This window comes from Triticum aestivum, chromosome 5B, assembly GCF_018294505.1.
Source record: "Triticum aestivum cultivar Chinese Spring chromosome 5B, IWGSC CS RefSeq v2.1, whole genome shotgun sequence".
Taxonomy (NCBI): Eukaryota; Viridiplantae; Streptophyta; class Magnoliopsida; order Poales; family Poaceae; genus Triticum; species Triticum aestivum.
This window is the reverse complement of record NC_057807.1, coordinates 251,322,568-251,330,274: the sequence shown is the minus strand read 5'-3', so window position 1 is coordinate 251,330,274 and position 7,707 is coordinate 251,322,568.

Here is a 7,707-nt window from a genome sequence, read left to right as displayed (position 1 = left end):
CCCTGATTCTGGTTCTGGACTAGTATCTGCATCAATGGATCCTGCTGCTGGATTAACTGAGTGAGCTCCGGTGGGAAAGCAAATCCATTGTCGTGTCTCGGAGGCATCTGAGGGTTTGTAGAAAGGATGAGAATACAGAATAGAATGAGATCTAGAGGGAAAACACTACCCAAATGCTCATGAGACAAACACAAACAATATCACTTCAATCAATTCAAACAAGGGCATACAACGGTCTAACTATCGCTACAAAAGTGCTCGGACTATGCTATATACATGGGGGGATTACTACTACTGATATGGTGGTCGACTAAAAAATTGATCGGTCGAAGACTCCATGATATCTGCTCCAGCTTCATCAACAAAGTCATCATCACTATCGTCTCGGTCTGAGTCGGTGTCGTCGATGATGATGTAGTTCTCCAGGCAAGTGGAGTCGTCGTCTTCTCCTCCTGGCGTGGGATCTCCCATGAATACTCCGATCTTGTTTATCAGGTCGTCATTCTTCTCCAATAATGTTGCAATTTCCTCCTCATATCCATCGCGTGTGGTCTTGAGTTCTTCTTCCAGCTCCGTGATCCTGGTCATTGCCTTCTTCAGATCTATCATGCCTGCGCACATCTGGTTCTCCTGGCGACAAATGTGCTGGTTTAACTCCTGGAGGAAAGCTGCAATAGATCTATCCTTCCTGGTGCTGATCATCTCCCATTGCTCATCTCGGCACCCACAAATCTGGTAGATAGTATCCTTGAGATCCTTGTGGTAAACTTCTCCAATGCATCCCATGGTGATGTGGGCTGCCATGCTCTTCCCTAGACTCCAGGTTGGTGCATCAAAGGAAAACTCTATGGGTTCAGTGACGGGCATGAACGTCCTTGTTGGAACTTGAACTCGAATCATCCAACGCTCCTCTTCTGGTAAAGCGGCGATGTAGGTCCCGGTGAAGCTTGGTAGTCCGATATTCAGGTATCTAGTGACTTCCTTCAAGTGGCGTCCAAAAGGTGTATCTTCATCTGGTTGCGTGAACTTGTTCCCTGCATCCGCCATCCTAAAGAGTAGAAAAGGAGAGAAGTTAGAAATGAGAAGAGAGTAGTAATCTTGGGCTTTAGCTTAGTGGTCGTGTCCTACAGTCAGCGTGTGCTCTGATACCATCTTGTAGCAACTTGACCTCAAACAGTCTAATCTCTGTGCATCAGTGTCATCCCTGGATCGGTAATGCTGACACGCACAGTACTTGAAGGATTTATAACAGAGTAGCAATCACACACTAATTACATCAAATGTCTCAAAAGAGAACTTATTACAATAAATATGGCTTAAGGCCATCTAATAACGATAACAGCGGAAGGCTTGGAAGATAAAGTGAGTCCATCAACTCCAACGGTGTGAAATATCATGACCTAAGGCACCTTACTCGTTGTCTGAAAGGTCTGCAACATGAATGTTGCAGCCCGAAAACGGGCCAGCACATGGAATATGCTGGCAATGTAACACATAGAGAGTAATGAACAAGATAATGCTATCACTACATGCATATATGGCTGGTGGAAAGCTCTATGGTTACGATCTTGCATAAAGCCAATTTTTCCCTACAACAAAGGAATAAATTTTATTTAACTATCATGGTGGTTGTTAAACATTGAGAAGGTTCCTCCAACTCAATCCCAATTAAGCATCATTATTAAACCCAATCAATATTAAGTTAAGTAACATGATGAGATCAACATGATAATCCAAGAACTAGATACTCAAACCATCCATAACCGGGGACACGGCTAACCATGATTAGTTTATACAATCTTCAGAGGTTTGCACACTTTTCCCACAAGACTCGAATACATCCATGGTCGGAGAAACGAGACACAGTCTTTCAGAAACAATAACTCTTTACTCCGGGTGGACAGTTCCACCTACTTTCCCCTACATCTGCTAGCCCACCACTGAAAGAGGTCTTGCAACGTACTCAACTATGCTAGAGCCCATAATAGCTTGGGGCTGCACACGGAAGTTTCTAGCATGAATAATCTTATGATCCCTTTGAGCCTCGGTGGCGGTCCATAGGAGAATCACACGGTACCCCGGGATTTCCAAAAATACAGGCAACACTGGGTTCCCCAGGTGCCTCGATCCACCCAGATGTGTATTAAAGTATCCACCTTAAGTTAACCATTAATTAACAACTCACATCTGTCATGGATACACTCAGCCAATCCACGTCTACTAGCATAGCATAGCAATATAAGCAAACATAGAAGTAACTCCCAAAGGTTTAATAATAAACAGGACAATAAGCACTCAACTAGATCATCTACTTCTTGAAACCCACATATTAAACAGATCCTAACCATGCAATTGTTTGAGGATTGATCTAATGCAATAAAACTGGGTAGTAAAGAGGTATGATCAAAGTGTTACTTGCCATGCTGATGATCCATGAAACCTAGAGACTTGTAGTAGCACGCTTCGCACTCCGGGTACTCTATCGCAAACAAACAAGCATACAATAAGCACTCAACTAGAAGCACATGTAAAACTCAAATAAGAGATCTAACCAGAAAGTTCAACTTAAGAACTCGGGTTTGCAAAAAAAAATCAAATCAAACGAAGCAAGGAAACTCAAATTGCGAAATAAACAAGCTTCGTTTACTAATCTAGACTTATGTCAAGTTTTACAGTAGCAAAAACTTGTTTGAATTGGTTAAACAGAAAGAGGGTTTTGAGACAAAACTCTAGGTGCTTGAATCGCCTGATTCCGATAAACGAGCGAAGAGATAAACTAAATCGAAAATCGGGTCACAAATCACAATCAAAAATAATCGCGAAAAACCCTGGAAAAAGAAAAACTGACGAACAGGCTAACGAAGGAACGTTCACTGTCTGCGGCTAAACGGTGAAAACCCTTCATAAAAATGAACATACGGACGAACGTCCGCAAAATAAATAAATCGTCGGAAAAACCGATCTAACGAAAATAAACCAGAATTAAAAAAAAGGATCTAGATCTAGGGTTTACCGAAATAAAACGAAAAAACAGCGGCGGCGGTCAACTTCAGCGGCGGCGGCGGTCAACTCCGGCGGCGACGGCGTCTCTGGCGGCGGCGGCGGCTGGGGCGAGGCGGAGTCTGGGTCGCTCACGGCGGCCCAAGTCGGTTTGACTTTTTTTTAAATAATTCTGACATGCAGAAAAAGTAAGGAAAGAAATGCTAAATGGACTCCAAAAATTCCAAAATAAATTTTCCCCGTCCTCTAAAAATATGCCGGAAAAGGTCAACATTATTTGGGCCTAAAATGCAGTTTTGAAAAACGTGTATTTTTCCTATGCAAATAAAATAGCAATAAAATCCCAAATAAAAATATTCATTTGTTTTTAATATTTTCCTCCAATATTTCATTATTTTGGAGGGAGTCATATTATTCCCTCTCATATATTTTGAATATGAAATATTTTCGGAGAGAAAAATAATTAAAACAAATGATCCTTGTTTCGATATTTGATAAAAATTCAAATATGAAAATCGTGAAATCCCCAACTCTCTCCGTGGCCTTGAGTTTCTTAGAATTTCGAGGAACGCAAATCGAAATGCAATAAAACATGATATGCATGAATGATCTATGTATAACATTCCAAATTGAAAATTTGGGATGTTACACCTTGTGCCATACCGGTCATTCTTGTGCCAAAAAGTGACGGTAGCTTTCGCATGTGTTCCGATTGTAGACCTATCAGTGCTATCACCATTAGATATAGGCATCCCATTCCATGCCAAGAGGGTGATGAATGGAAAACCGCTTTCAAAACAAAGTTTGGTTTGTATGAGTGGTTAGTTATGCCTATGGGTTTATCGGAAGCACCGGGTACTTTCATGTGTCTTATGCATTATGTGCTTCATCCTTACATTGGTGTGTTTGTTATGGTCTACTTTGACGACATTCTTGTGTTTAGCAAATCCCTCAAAGAGAACGTGAGTCATCTTAGGGCCGTTTTGCGCTTAGAAAAGAACATCTCTATGCTAATATGGAGAAATGCACTTTTGGTGTTGACAAGATCGTTTTCTTGGGCTTTGTTGTGTCTTCCAAGGGATTTCATGTAGATGAGTCTAAAACTGAAGCAATTAAAAATTGGCCCCAACCCACGAATTTGCAACAAGTGCGTAGTTTTCTTGGTCTAGCAGATTTTTATCGTCGCTCTGTGAAAGACTTTAGCACTATTGCCGCACCGTTGCATGCTTTGAGTAAGAAAAATGCACCTTTTGTTTGGGGACCATCTCAATCTACCGCATTTGACGAGCTCAAATCTTTGTTTACACATGCCCCAATTCTTGCATTACCTGATTTCACCAATACTTTTGAGGTTCATTGTGATGCTAGCGGTAATGGGATTGGTGGAGTTTTGATGCAAGAAAAGCAAGCCGTTGCATACTTCAGCGAAAAACTTTCCGGTGCTCAACTTGACTATCCCATATATGACAAAGAATTATATGCATTAGTGCGAGTATTGCATGTTTGGGAGCATTATCTTCGCCCACATGAATTTGTCATACATACCGATCATGAGACTCTAAAGTACCTTAAAGGTCAAACTAAGTTGAATAAACGACATGATAAATGGAGTGAATTTATTGAGTCTTTTCTTTATGTGATCAAGTACATCAAAGGCAAAGAAAATGTTGTGGCAGATGCTCTTTCTCGCATATGCATGCTTGTTACTACACTTGAGTTGAATGTTATTGGCTTTGAGCATATTAAAGATCTTTATGCGAATGATCCTTCTTTTTCACTTCCTTATGCCAAATGCCTTACTCACACTTGTTGGGAGAACTTTTATATCAAATATGGCTACCTTATGTGTGCTAAAAAAACTTTGTGTTCCCAAGTCTTCTCTTCGTTTGTTGCTTTTGCAAGAGGCTCACGGAGGTGGACTCATGGGACATTTTGGGCGCGACAAGACCTTTGCCACACTCTCCTTCAAGTACTTTTGGCCAAAGATGTTCCGCGACATGGCACGCTTCACCAACAAGTGCTCTACATGTTGCAAAGCTAAGTCCAAAGCCCAATCTCATGGTTTACATATGCCACTTCCAATTCCATATCAATCATGGGAAGATATTAGTATGGATTTCGTGCTTGTTTTGCCTAGAACTCGAGATGGAAAGGATTCCGTCTTTGTTGTTGGGGACCGATTCTCAAAAATGGCACATTTCATACCATGCAACAAGATAAATGATGCTTCACATGTTGCTAATCTTTTTTGTAGGGAAATCTTGAGGTTGCATGGAGTGCCAAGGACCATTGTGTTAGACCGGGACGTCAAGTTATTAAGCTACTTTTGGAAGACCATTTGCGCCAAGCTCGTCTTCAAGCTTCTATTCTCAATAGCCTATCATCCTCAAACTGATGGCCAAATGGAAGTCACCAACCAGATGCTATCTACTCTCCTACTCATGTTGATCAAGAAGAACATCAAGGAGTGGGAGGAGTGCTTTCCCATCGCCGAGTACGCCTACAATCGAGCTTGAAATACTACTACCGGCAAGTCCCCCTTCGAGGTTGTCTACGGCTTCAACCCATTGTCCCCATTGGACATTCTACCTCTTCTGCTCCAAGAACGTGCAAACATGGATGCAAGTGCAAGGGTAGGTTTTCTCAAGAAGATGCATGAAGATACAAGGGCAACAATCGAGCGTCAAGTACACCGCATCGCCACCAAGATCAACATCAACAAGACACCAATGGTGTTCCAACCGGGAGATCTCGTATGGCTTCATCTTCACAAGGACCGCTTCCCCAACAAGCGCAAGTCAAAGATACTACCATGAGCCGACGGGCCCTTCAAGGTGCTAGCACGCTACAACGACAATGCTTACAAGATTGACATCCCACGCGACAAGTACAACATAAGAGACATCTTCAACGTCAAAGAGTTGGCCAAGTACCATGGTAATGAAGATCATGATACGTGGACGAATCTCTCCCAAGGGAGGGGGGATGACACGGAGAATCCTTCCATCATCCCCATGGATTCTACACCAACACATCAAGCCCCACACGGACCTATGACAAGAGCTCGAGCACGCGCAATGGAAACCAAAGTGAACTCCTTCCTACTTGACTTGCACATGAACTCGAATGAGATTTGGTTGCTGCCTCACCAAAATACCCTATGCATCATTAGGTATAAAGAGATACCCTTCCAAGCAGCTGAGAACACCACCAAGTGCAAGGAGAACCACCCCAAGGCCACACGAATGAGGAACGAGCCAAACAGCAGCAGCACTGGAAGTCGCAGGTGACCCCGTGTGCATGGGCCCCCATGACCCCATGCCCACGGGCTACATAGAGAGTTGGCGCTGTAGCGCCCCGTGCGCACAGGCGTGTACCATGCACACGGGACCCCCGTGCGCACGGGCCCAACTAACCCCATGCGCACGGGCTCTCCGGGATGGCCGGCTGTGATCTCCTGTTTGAGCCCCTCCTCATCCACTTCGACCCCAAGTCTATATATTCCGCACCTAGGTTGTTGTTTAGGGTTAAGAAATACATAGATGAGAATTTGAGGGCTTTGCTCCTTGTACCACCTCCATTGGAGATCAAGGCCTATTAGGAGAGGATCCCCTTGTGGACTTCAAGACCTCTTAGGAGAGGATCCACTTGTGGATGTCAAGACCTCCTCTTGGAGAAGACTACCATCATCAAGACCTCATCTCCTAGGAGTGGGAAGAACTCTATTGTATCTTTCCTTTGATTATGTTTGTAAACTTGTGGATCTTGTGTTTGCTATTCTATTGGATGTGTAATTGGGTATTGTTGGAGTGATTTCCTCTTTGTGTTCTTGGTGTTCATCTCCCTTTTCCCCCTCCAAGTGTGAAATGATCCATCTTAGGGTTTCACCCTACACCACATAACCATGTATGACTACTGGATTCTAGATAGACTAATCCCCCGCCGAACAAAGCAATGAGCTTGTAATCCATGTAGTCTTGTGATGGTGTGGGAACTTCACAGATTACAACCTTCAGCAAACGGAGATTGTACCAAAAGCTCGACGTGTCTCGTGCGTAGTAGGTAGGAGTGTCCGGCGGGCCGCGAGGATTGATGCCAGCAGTATCCAATGATGGAAGGGTGATCTCTCGCTGGGTGTAGATATCCACGAGATGCCATGGACTACCGGATTGGTGGATGAGGATGATCCAGTTGGCCTTCATGCCCGCTTGGTAGTGGCCGCGCATGAAGAACAGATGGGAGGGTAGTGGTAGCAAGTCGAGGGGCACGAAGACAACCTCCATGGGATCGTCAAGTCGGTGTCTGGGCCACCTGCGAGGATCGGGCATCAGCAAGGAGAAAAGGGTCGGCCGGTTGCAGACGAGTACACGGTACATAGACACCGAGCATGTGGCCATATGCACGGTGCTGAGCAGGTACATACGATTACAGATGTGCTCCAAGAGAACATCAGGGAGGGAATTTCAATCACAACTTTGCGTGTCAGTCAGTTCTGTCATAGGCTTTTTAGGGCACTAAGTGATTGGGGGTTTTGGTGCCTGTGGGCGAGCAGGGAAGTGGATTCGGGAGGGCGAGCGAAGAAGATGGCATGTGTGGCTGAGCAGTGAGTGAGGGGATATGGTATGCACGAGCTGCAGAGGAAGATGGCGCAGGCAGGCGAGCAGTGAGCAGGGGGATATGGTACGCGTGAGCTGCAGAGGAAGATGG